Source organism: Desmodus rotundus, chromosome 10, assembly GCF_022682495.2.
Source record: "Desmodus rotundus isolate HL8 chromosome 10, HLdesRot8A.1, whole genome shotgun sequence".
In the NCBI taxonomy this organism is placed as follows: Eukaryota; Metazoa; Chordata; class Mammalia; order Chiroptera; family Phyllostomidae; genus Desmodus; species Desmodus rotundus.
Window position 1 is genome coordinate 26,076,746 of NC_071396.1, and position 11,825 is coordinate 26,088,570.

Below are 11,825 nucleotides of genomic sequence, written 5' to 3' on the forward strand. Positions count from 1 at the left end.
CAAAATTACAGGCCCATATCCTGAATCAACATCAATGCAAAAACCTCAGTGAAATGACAGTAACCTAATTCAACAATCCGTCCAAAGGCTCACACATCACAATCAAGTGAACATTACACTAGGGATGGTTCACATGCAATCTGACATCTATAAACCAATCATTGTGACTCACCACAGGAACAAAATGAAAATTAAAATAATATAGTCGCCTTCATACATGCAGAACCACCACGTGGCTGAATACAGCATTTATAGTAATAATTCTGAACGGAGTAGGTATAGAGGGGTGGAACCCTATGTAACATTGTGTTCACGGCCCAAAGCTGAGACCCTAACCAGCTCGGCCTGCTTCTGTAATCGTACCACTGTGCTTGATGTCACTGCAGTGCAGGTTTGTTCACATCAGCATCGCCAGGCACGAATAACGTGTTACAGGATGACATGGTGACAGCGATGACATCACTAGGCAACAGGGACTTTTCAGCTCCATCGTACTCTTACGGAACCACCATCACGGATGTGCTCACTCCCTCACTGAACTGTCGTTATGCGGTACATGACAGTGTACGGGACACTTCAGACTCTACCAAAAAATTTTAGGAATAATTAACTTCCAAAATATAAAATCCGTCTTTCTAAGTCAGTTCTGTTTCTGTGCCAGAAATTAAGAAAATTTCATTGACAACAGCATCGAAAAGAATAAAATGCTTAGAAATACACTTAACCAAGGAGGAGAAATATCTTTACACTGACGACTGCAAGACATTGATGAAAGGAACCGAAAAAAACCCAAACGCGTGGAAAGCTATTCTGTGTGCATGGATGGGAAGAATAAATCCTAAACCAAGATGATCTGTATTTTCAATGTGATTTCTATCAAAATTCCCATAGCATTTTTGAAATAGAGAAAACAATCCACAAATTTGTTGAAACCTCCAAAGAGCCTGGATAATTTAAACCAACTTGAAAAAAAACTCCGTCAGAGGTATCACACTTCCTGATTTCAAACTGTATTATAAAGCTGTAATAACCAAAGCAGTATGGCACTGGCACGAACACCTAGATCAATGGAATAGCAGGGAGTGCGCGATGAACCCACGCATATATGGTCAGTTTATGTTCGACACAGGAGCCAACACCTAATGGCAAAGTCTCCAGTCAGTGGTGTTGGGAACACTGGACAGGTACATTTATAAGAATGTAACTGGACTCCCATTTTGCACCACAGACAAAAACCAACTCAAAATGCATTTGACACTTCAATGTTAAGACCTGAAACCATAAAACACGTAGAAGAAAACAGAGTAAATTCTTGCCATTGATCTTGGCAATGACCTTTTGGATTTGACCCCAAAAGCAAAACTAAACAAGGGAGATGATATTGAACTAAAAAGATTCTACTCAGAAAAGGAAATCATAGAAAAATGAAAACTGCAACTTATACAATGGAAGGAAGTATCTGTAAACAACCTGTCTGATAAAAGGTGACCGTCCAAAAGAAGAAAGGAACCCAACTCAATAGGGACAACACGGACAAACTAATTTAAAGGACTGAGGCCCTAGGCAGACATTATTTCAAAGGTATACACATGGCCAACAGACTCTTCCAAAGTTGCTCAACATCAGTAATCATGAGGGAAATGCGAATCAAGGGCACAATGAGGAATCATGTGACACCTGCTGGGATGTCTATCATCAAAAAGACCAGAGACGCCCTCAGTGTAGGGACTCAGTTCATTTCATGTCATCCTACAAACTGAAAGGTTGCCGGTTTGATTTCTGGTCAGGACACATGCCTGGTGCCCGGGTTGTAGGCCAGGTACCTGGTTGGGAGCACGTGAAAGACAACCAATGTTTCTCTCTCACAGTGTGGTCTCTATCCCTCACTTCCTCCCTCCCTTCCCCTCACTCCAAAACTAAGTAAAGCCTTTAAATAAATAACTAAAGTAAAATTTCATAAAAAGAAACAACAAATGCTGGTGAGAAGGCAGAGGAAAGAAAACCCCTGTACACTGTTGGTGGGAATGTAAATTGGTACAACCACTGTGGAAAACAACTGAAATTTCCCCCCAAAAAACAAAGGAGTGGCAAAGAAATATCTGCATTGCTGTGTTCATAGCAACGTTATTCACAGCAGCCAAGGAGGAGGAAGAAAACTGAATCGCCCACCAACAGATTAATGGAGAAAGAAAATACGGGCACACACAAAAAACTGTTACAAGAAAGGAAATTTTACCATGTGTGATAAGATGAACCTGGGAAGACATGATGCTAGGTGAAACAGGCCAGACAGAAGAACAAATCAAACGCAACCCAGCATCACGTACATAGGAAATATTTTTTTTAAGAGTCAACTCAGAAAAAGAGAGTAGCAAAGTTTCTGCCAGGGCCTGGGGCGGGGGAAGCAGAGACAGGTTGATACTCTATTCTCACACATTCCACAGTGACTAGGGTTGGCAATGCCCTGTTGTACCACTGAAAGTTGTTCTCACTGAAGGGGAAGTCCAAGTGTGAGGCGAGGGATGTTTTCATGAACTTGATGGGAGGGATCCTGTCACATTAATTACATTCATCAAATCAACCTTAAATATTGCTTTATGTACGATACAATTTTATACTTAAATATCGTACAATTTTACTTGTCACCCGTACCTCAATAAAGCTGGGAGTAAAATTTGGGGAACACAGATTTCTTAACCAGTATTACAGGAAAGTAGTAGCATCTGGAACAACGCAGCCCTTGTACTTCCATGGGCAACAGTATTTCTCAGCCCAATGAATATAAAGACCCAAACTGTTACCTCCCTTCCCTGCTCAAATCCAAAAGGGTTATTAGCAACATGGGGGCCAAGCAGAGAGAGAATTATGCATCATCACATGTGAGAGAGCTGGGAGGGAGGCACCCGAGGGTGGTCCTTTTCTGACTTCCCAAATTCAGACATTGTCGTGGTTTTACACTTATTATTCATTATAATACTTTATGACAGAAGATTATCTACAAGTTACACCTTTCATGGAGAAAGTCACTAAATTTTATGATGTTCTTTCAACACTTTCAAACACGAGAGACGGGGGGATCACTCAGAGAGCATCACACGTGTATCTGAATCACTCTATGACTCTTTTATTGCTACGTATTCTCTCACGATTATCGACCTCTCTCACTCCTTCACACGTGTTTGACAAACTCTAATGAAGTTCTTACTTTCAGACATTACAGCATAAGATGAGACAATAGAACAAAATGTTCCTGTCAAGTAGGAGCTCGTTTATATCTAGGTTGGGAACAGGAGACAGAATACACAACATCAGATGAATGAAAACTGCGAAGTGTGTTAACAACAAGGATGAAAATGCAACACTGAAGAATTTGATGGAGCAAGACGAAGCAACAAACACTCAGCTATTCCTGAGAATTCAGGTATCAGTACCAATCAACAACAGCTTCACCCCCAACGTCCCATTTTGTCCGGGATCCGTTTGGAGGTTCACCGCACAGTGGCACTTTTTTCACTAAGCGAACGGTGTACTGGGCATGTTGCAGGCTATTATGAATGAAAATGACCACGAGTCACTTTTTTTCAGGCCTCTGGTGGCATCTATCACTACTCCAAAATTGAACCATCAGTGGTATTTTTCTAAAGGTAATTGAGTCAGAAGAAATCTTCAACTAACCCAGAACTAATTGTACGCCAGAAAGAAGAACAGAATGAGACACATCTCCCATTCACCTTGTATTTCAGTATCTTAGAGATCAACACTCTCTGATGTGTTGGAAAGCCCCCTGCTGATACAGTATTTTTTTTTTAACCTCTTCCCAGTCTCCATAAATTGACAATTTCTACTATTCTAGACCTTCCAAACCTAAGATAACACTAAACAGGTGACCTAGGTCACAGGGCTGACAATAACTGTCATCCTTTTGGGAAATACTCCTCGTACGTAGCACAGCAGGATAGCATACAGATACACGAAGGAAGCGTTTGGAAATGGTCTCACTGAACTCAGCCACATAGACTGTGCTACATAGTTCCGCCTCATGACTGAAAGACATTAGTGACTCTGTGCTGCTATTTAGTGTCTTACTGACCAGCCTACTTTTACAGGGTCATTCTAAAAATAGTGGCGTGCGTACTGTATCTGGAGGAACATGTCCGCCCTGGGAAAGCTTCGCCTCTAGATTGAAGAAAGGGACTCTGCTGGTACCCACCATGACAACAGGAAAGGCACCCAGGGGTGAACTTGACCACTTCCTCAATGACCAATGGCCATGCGTAACTCCATGAAGTCCAATCCAGCACACAGTCCATTCCCCAACACTACAGTCTCTATCTGCACATCGCAGCTCAGCAGGGTCCACAGATCCCATTTGACTTCATGGATTATGACTGTCAGTGACCTTCAGAGTGGCCTCATGCTGGGTCACTGTGAACTATTCCTGACCTTGATTGGCTAATTCATCAAAACGTCACTCACCAACACTCTAAACACGCAGTTTAGTGAATGCGGTTATAAAACCATGTATCAGTGAATGACATACTAGGCTCTGGAAGGTAACAGGAGTTAAATATGAATAGGAAAATGTTCCTGTCACAGGAGCTCATTATTTTCAGTCTATTCAACAGACAAAACTCCTCAACTGAAAATTAGAGGCATGAAGCGTGTTATACGCTAAGTGGCAGTGGGCACGCCATGCCGTCTGCAGTTGATGTATCCTAGAATTGTACAGCTGAAAACTATATAATCTTACTCACCAATGTCGTCCAATAACTTTAACTGAAAAAGGGAATGGAATGGTGGCAATTTAGACAGGGTGGACAGAAACTTTCCAGACTCATTTCTAAACCACTACTTGGGGAATGGCAATGTACCATAATTAAGTTTCTGCAAATATTCCAGACACCAATGGGAATGATCGGCCTCCATGTTGTCTCCTTGAACTGGAACTAGTCCCTGAAATGGAGCTTCAGCCTGGCCCTCTCTCCTTCCAAATTCCACCTTCTGTTTGTTCCATCTAGCTCCCCTCCTTGATTCCCAGCACTGTCCCTCCTTTACTGCGTTCCCACTTGTTGACAACTAGGTGGTTACTTTTCCTTTCACATGGCCCCTCGCCCATCCTGTTCTTCAACAGTCTTTGTTCCACGTCTCCCCAAAGCCAGTATCTCTGGGACAACCTAGTGACCTTGTGTTTGTGAACACAGGGGCAGACAGACCCAAAGCAAGTGGGAATGCAAAGGTTATTATTCGAGAAGAATGAACAGTTGTAAGTAAGACAGCCAGCTCTATCCTGTGTCCTGTGATGATAAATGCTACCCAGGGTCTCAAACTGTATGACTGAGGGGCATCTCCATTATATTTACTACTCATGCAAGCAACTGACAAGGTAGCAGCGTGTGTCTGTGCGGGGCTGACAAGGGTAGCATTACTGGGCAAACCACAGACTCCAGAGAGATCCTATCATTTGTTCTTCCTCATATAAAACATAGTAAGTACCTTCCACCACTGTACAGCATTTTTACTCAATGTCAATGTCACTATTTTTCCAAACTTAACTGCCTTTCAATGAATGCCATGTGAAAGCCAGCTAATTCTTTGGTTTTCCCTCAATGACTGTGGGCACTTCTGACAATCCCCTTTCACAAACCCTCCTCAAAATCTAAGTGCTTGAGAACCCAAGGCACAGACCTTAGGTGAACCTATTCCTCCCCCCACATCATCTTTAGTTCTTATGGTCACCCACGGCCACAGGCTAACAGCTGTGTACTGAACAATCCACAGCTGTATCTCCATCCTCAATCTGCACCCCAGAGCCCACAATCCTATTTCTACCTCTAAAATCAACATCTTAATCCACGGGTTTAATATGGATATCAAACTGGCAAAACAGATCTCTTTCTTAGCATGCCTTTGGAGAAACCCAACCTTCCGCAGCCTGGTCAGTGGTGGTAACACCATTCACTCAGTGGCTAAACCCTACTATCATTTCAGCCAGTGGCACCCAAAACTTTGAAACAGGACTGACGCTTCCAAAACACATCCTGGATCTCAGTCCTTCTGCACACATCCACGTCCACCAAGCCAGCACAACACCTTTACTCTGAATATTGAAACTACCATGTCACTTGCCTCCTTAAGTCCAGTGTGGCGAGTTTGTCAGCAGTGATTTTTGTCCTGCCTGACTTGTGTTTCTACATAAAAGTACAGAACACTTGAGTGCTGTAGAAATTGAAATTTGGAAATTTGCAAACCCAAAACATCAGACATGTTAATAATGAATATAAGACACCCATTCAATAGGGCAGTGACCTTTCCTCCAACCAACTCAGTGAGAACACCACCCTGGAAAATGGTGAATGATAAATGATGGGAGGAGAAACCTGTGTTAAAGGCCTATAATTCTTGATAATAAATGATATCTCAATTCTAGAGTTTAATTGTTGTCTGAAAAAAATTAAGGAAAGCTAACAGGATTACATGATCCTGTCTGATGAAGTACATACATCAGGCAGCAGAGAATATTCCAACTATGAAAATAAAACACAGAAGTAGTATTTTCACCCAACTATAAAGCTCTGCTTTGGAATTAACTTATTGTCCTCTCCTAGTTAAACCATTTACCAAAATGGCCTGCATTTTTGTGCAAATGATTCATCATTTATGAGAACTTAAATACCAAACACGCCCTGACTGGTGCAGCTCAGTTGGCTGGGTATCACCCGCAACACCAAAAGGTGGCAAGTTCAATTCCTGGGGAGGGCACATGCCTGGGATGTAGGCCAGGTCCCTGGGCGGGGGGGGGGGGGGGGGGGGGGGGCGCGGCAAGAGAGGGGCAACCAATCAATGTCTCTCCCTGTTTTGATCTCTCCCTTCTCTCTAAAAAGTAACAAATAAAATTTAAAAGGAAATAATCGAATGTAGGGAGAACACTGCTGATTTACCATCTACGTAGACTACAGATCTAGAGTGAATCTGAACCTGAACTCCCCCGCCACGCCTCCCCCTCGGCTCAGTGAGCTGGTAAGCACCTTGCCACATGATCGGCACTCCTACGTTCCTGAGCTGGGACACATTACCCACAACACACTCTTGTCCCTGTCTCCAGAATGTACTCCGTTCTTCGCCTCTTACGAAGTTTTAAGTGCCCATTCACATTCCGTACTATAGTTTAAGCATAAATTAAACTTCATTGAACCCTTCAGGTGACCCTGCCCCTGCTTGTCCTGGGGGTCACTGATTCATAAATTCCTCACAAGCCACTGTACGTCAGCTCCTCCTTAGGGCAGACCACCAACTCATGTACACATCAGTATCAGATTTTGAAAAATCATCAATGAATCTAAGATATACCCATGACTCCTGAAACCACAGTGTCTAAGTTTCGTGACAAACAGACCAGTAAATACCTTCAAATGATCTCCCTATAGAATAGTTAGTAATTGTAAAGAAATTTAACTTTAAAGGAAAGAATTCTAGGGGACACCAAGTATTCATTTACCACCTGACAGGAATCACCGAGGTAGGCACACTCCAATTATGAAGCACTCCTGCCAAAAATGTGTAACGTAATCCTTGTCCTAATGAAACATCATAAATTCAAAGTTCAAGAGGCCTTTATAAAAACTATGAGGCATTACTTTTCAAGCATACCCACGTCACCAAGGTAAAACAAGTGAGTACCTATGCAAGATTAAGCGAGACTAGAAACATAACACTTCAATTCAACACAGCATCCTTTTTCTGGGTCCTGAGTGAGGAGAGAAATGGCTGTAGAAAACATGCCTAGAGCCCTGGCCAGTGTGGCTTGGTTGGAACATCATCCTGTAAACCAAAGGGTCACGGGTTCCATTCTTGGTCAGGGCATAAGCCTAGGTTGAGGGTTCGGTTGCCAGGTGGGGGCGCATACAGAAGGCAACTGATCAATGTTTCTCTCTCACTAATGTCTCTCTCTCCCCCCCTCTTCCCCTCTCTCTGGTATTGATAAATATATTCATGGGTAAGAGATAATAATAATAATAAACTAATAAGTAATAAACAGCATTACTAGAGCATCTGGTAAAATCTTACTATGGGCCATATATGAATGTTAATGTATTTGCACTACTGATAAACTTTGTAATTTACAAAACTCTTACCAGGTTTAATATAAGAGGATTCCCAGGCTCTTAGAAAGTGAATGCTAAAGTATTTGGGGTTAAAAGGGCACAGTATCTGCAATTCACTAACAAATTCATCAGATCTGAATAAATGAGGGCAAGTGAGGGGAGGGAAGGCGGGATGTGGATGACAGAGGGAGGGAGGGAAAGTAAGAGAAAGAGAACTCAACACCGCAGAAAAAGAATCTATTTTGATTAGTAGTATATGGGGGTTTTCTGTATGATTCTTGAAACTCAATCTATAATTATTTCAAAAGCAAAAATCCAAAGGAATGTATTCTTAGTAAGTTTATGAACCTCCAAAAGACCTCTTATTTTGAAAAGGTCCAGTGTCTGCCTGTGACAACCAGGGTGACTCTCGTGATGAAAAGTGGGCTATTGTTTGTTTGCAGTACAACTCTTTTCTCTATTGTATCCATGGCCATTTAGTGTTGATATTAGACTTAGGTTAAAAAATTGCATTTTCACCTATTAGATTTGCTAAAATCTTAAAGGATCGATACTGTCCCTCATGTTCAAAGTTCTTAGGAAAATCAGCACGGCCCTCACACCACAGCTGTGCGCTGACCTGGGAGACAGTTCAAGGGCGATTCTACAGAACCCACTGAAATGAAAGGCATGCAGAACTGATGAACTCCGACTGCCACATCTACAGATCTACTTTGTAGAATCGGGAGCACAAGGGCATAACTAGAATTATATACGTCATATCATCTGCAGCAGCAAAAATGAACGAACAGTTAAACTGCATTCCCGAAACAGAGAAATGGATGAACCCAATGGGGTATGTACTTTACATCCAATGAAAAGCCTGTAGCTAAGTTATATTTATTGGTCTGAAAATACATCCACAATATATTATAAACATCAAGGTACAAAACGTATACCACAACGATGCATATTTGTAAAATCAATCCAACATAAACTGTAAGCTGAGAACAGTTACTGACCGCTTTACCAATTTCTCCCCCAAGGAATAAGAAATGGAGGGGGAATGACCACGGGTTGCTTTAAGTTGTTGAAAGACCCCTTTGTTCTTGGTGGCCCAGTTCAACATCCTAGGTGTCAAGCTGGTCTATTGAGACAGGTTGGGCCCTGCAGGGAGCTCTCCCCAGGTATAATTCAAACCTAGAGTGAACTCAGGCATTTATACTAAACCCACAACAAATGACTATCAGTGTAACGGAGGTAACAGTGAAATCTGTTACCCTCCCATTTTTCATTCCAATCCCAAAGAAAATTTCAGTGATACCAAGAAAATGCTGGAGCTGTGGAGTCTACAAGATGGCATCACCATGGCTACCAATGTCAGTGAGAGGGTCTGGCTCTCCCTTCACAACCCAAGTGGTCAGGGAAGTCAAGTCTAATGATGGGACATTGGGAAGAGGCCAATTCCAAATCTTAGTCTAGAAGGATACCTACTAGGTCCAATGAAAAGTGAACAAACCAATAGATTATTCTGGGTGACACAGATGTCATAATAGCATCTTGTTTGGGACCTCACTAAAAACTGTGGGCTCGTGATTCAAATGAAGAAAACTGTTTTAAAAACGGTACCCTAATACTCCATGGGAGACACTTGGCTTGTCAGAAAGTCAGGCTGTCACTCTGGGTGTGACCAAGGTGTCCCCGAGCTGCACGATTACATTTAACACACCCCTATCTCCCTCCACTGGTAAATTAAGACATTTTAAAAATGCAGTAGGGATAAATAAAATAGGCGCAATCACGTGATACATTCAGAGCACAAGAGAAGTCCGTAACAACATTCCAGGCAATTACTTGCCAAACAGCAGGTCAGTCCTACTCCTGAGAAACAAAGACACCATCGGCCTCCCAAAGCGGGGAGCATAACAGCATCAGGTGACGCTATGGATGGAGCCGCTTCAGCGGGCATCTAGGATGCTGTCGTCCACATGTTCACGACCTGGGAGAGGACAGAGGGAGACGCTGCAGATGAAAACACAAGTCAGGGACTACACCGCCACTCTGGAGCACGTTGCTCCCAGCACCCTGACACTCACAATCTCCAAGCTACAAAACCTGGGTGCGCTCACTGCCCCAAATCACCCAGACCATCCTGTTCCTGCCCCGGCCCCCTGCTGGGCCTTGAGTGCCCATCATCTACTCCTGACCCCTTTTTCATGTCATTCAACCAACAAATGCATTCTTTCAGGTGGCATTTCCTGTGTGCCTTAATCCATAATTTGTACTTCAGTTCAAGATGACAAATAAAACAATGGGAGAAGGATGTATGAATATGTTGTGCAGATCACACAGTATTTCATGGGACTCTTACCAACAAAACCATTAGGACATTATCCTATGTCTTAATAGGACTTATCCATTATCTATTCTCCTTGCCCTCCTGGAAGCTTCTTGTGCAATTTCTAATGGCACTACCTCTAAAAAATCTTTTATTTTGACTTGATTTCATTAAGTCTTGGTGACTAACAAGAGACAACTGAACTCCTGGGTTAGACTGTAACCTCAAAATAATCACACAGACCACACAACAGGTTTAATGAAAACATAAACAGAGCATTAAGTAACTCAAGACAAGAATCTAATCCATCATCAATACAGCCAAGGGGGTGTCTGAACATCATAGTATCAGCCTTCATGCTCTTACCTGCAGTCACAATCTCTTTGGTCCTTGCTTATGGAAAATGCTTGTGGAACAAAGAGAAAAAAAAAGCAATGCTTGAAAATATTTGAACAATCTTCATTCATTGACATCAAATGAAAGAGCGTTCAGAAGAAACTCCCATTGTCTACCAACCATTAGCAATACCTTAACTCATGCGTTTGGAAATAAAATTCAACATTCTGTTGTCATTTGACTCCTAGTATTTGCAGTCAATTCTACTTCTTAATCAACGTGCTTCCTATCCTTTTATACCCCTTATACCCCTTCCATACTCCCCCCATCTGCCTCACTCCCTTCTCTCCTCTTATCCATCCACCATCAATGGATCCATTCCAAAACATGTATTTAAATGAACTTAAAATTGAGTGTAGAGATTATAGTCTGTGTAGTAACATCACATTCCATAGTGAACACAGGTAAACGTAGTCCACCAAAACCTATGTATCAACACTATATATCAGAAACTAAGCCTTTTTATACCTATTGTGATACATCACTGCCATCACTCTACAAATGGACAATATTTTATAGAATTCATATCTGGGTTTCAATTTTCACATATTACAAACAAAAGTGGATTCCACATCAAGGTGGGCAAAAATAAACAAACAGTATACTATGTTACTGATTATTCTTACCAGCACTTTTGAAGAAAAACTCCACAGAAATGACAGACAAGACTAGAATTTGGATACAGAAATGTCAGCATCTAAGAGGTCTCACTTCTTAAACTGGTACCACCTCAGTTAAAACTGTGAAAAATACGGAGAAATTGTGATATATATGCATAACCAACATAAATCACAAAGTAAAATTCCCTCTTTGATCAAACTCCTAAAATTCCCAAAATATTCAAGTATACAAGGGTTATTACTAGGGAAAATTATTCTTGTGAGGTCACTGGAGTTGGTTCTACTGGACAAAACTGTTTTCGGCCCTGTATGGTTTTAGTTGCCACCAAGGACCTTGGAAACAAGGCCAGTGACGTGTACGATGATAAAACAATTTAAATACGACTTTTC

The 11,825-nt window shown here is 41.9% G+C and overlaps 1 long non-coding RNA gene across 1 annotated transcript; it reads right to left on the reverse strand.

The window, feature by feature from the left end:
• Positions 1-6,817: 6,817 nt before the first annotated feature.
• Positions 6,818-11,825, reverse strand: LOC123479853 (uncharacterized). The gene is made up of 3 exons (XR_006655622.3): positions 11,442-11,825; positions 10,786-10,825; positions 6,818-10,080 (listed from the first exon to the last, which is right to left on the reverse strand). It is a non-coding gene; the product is annotated as an uncharacterized lncRNA (long non-coding RNA).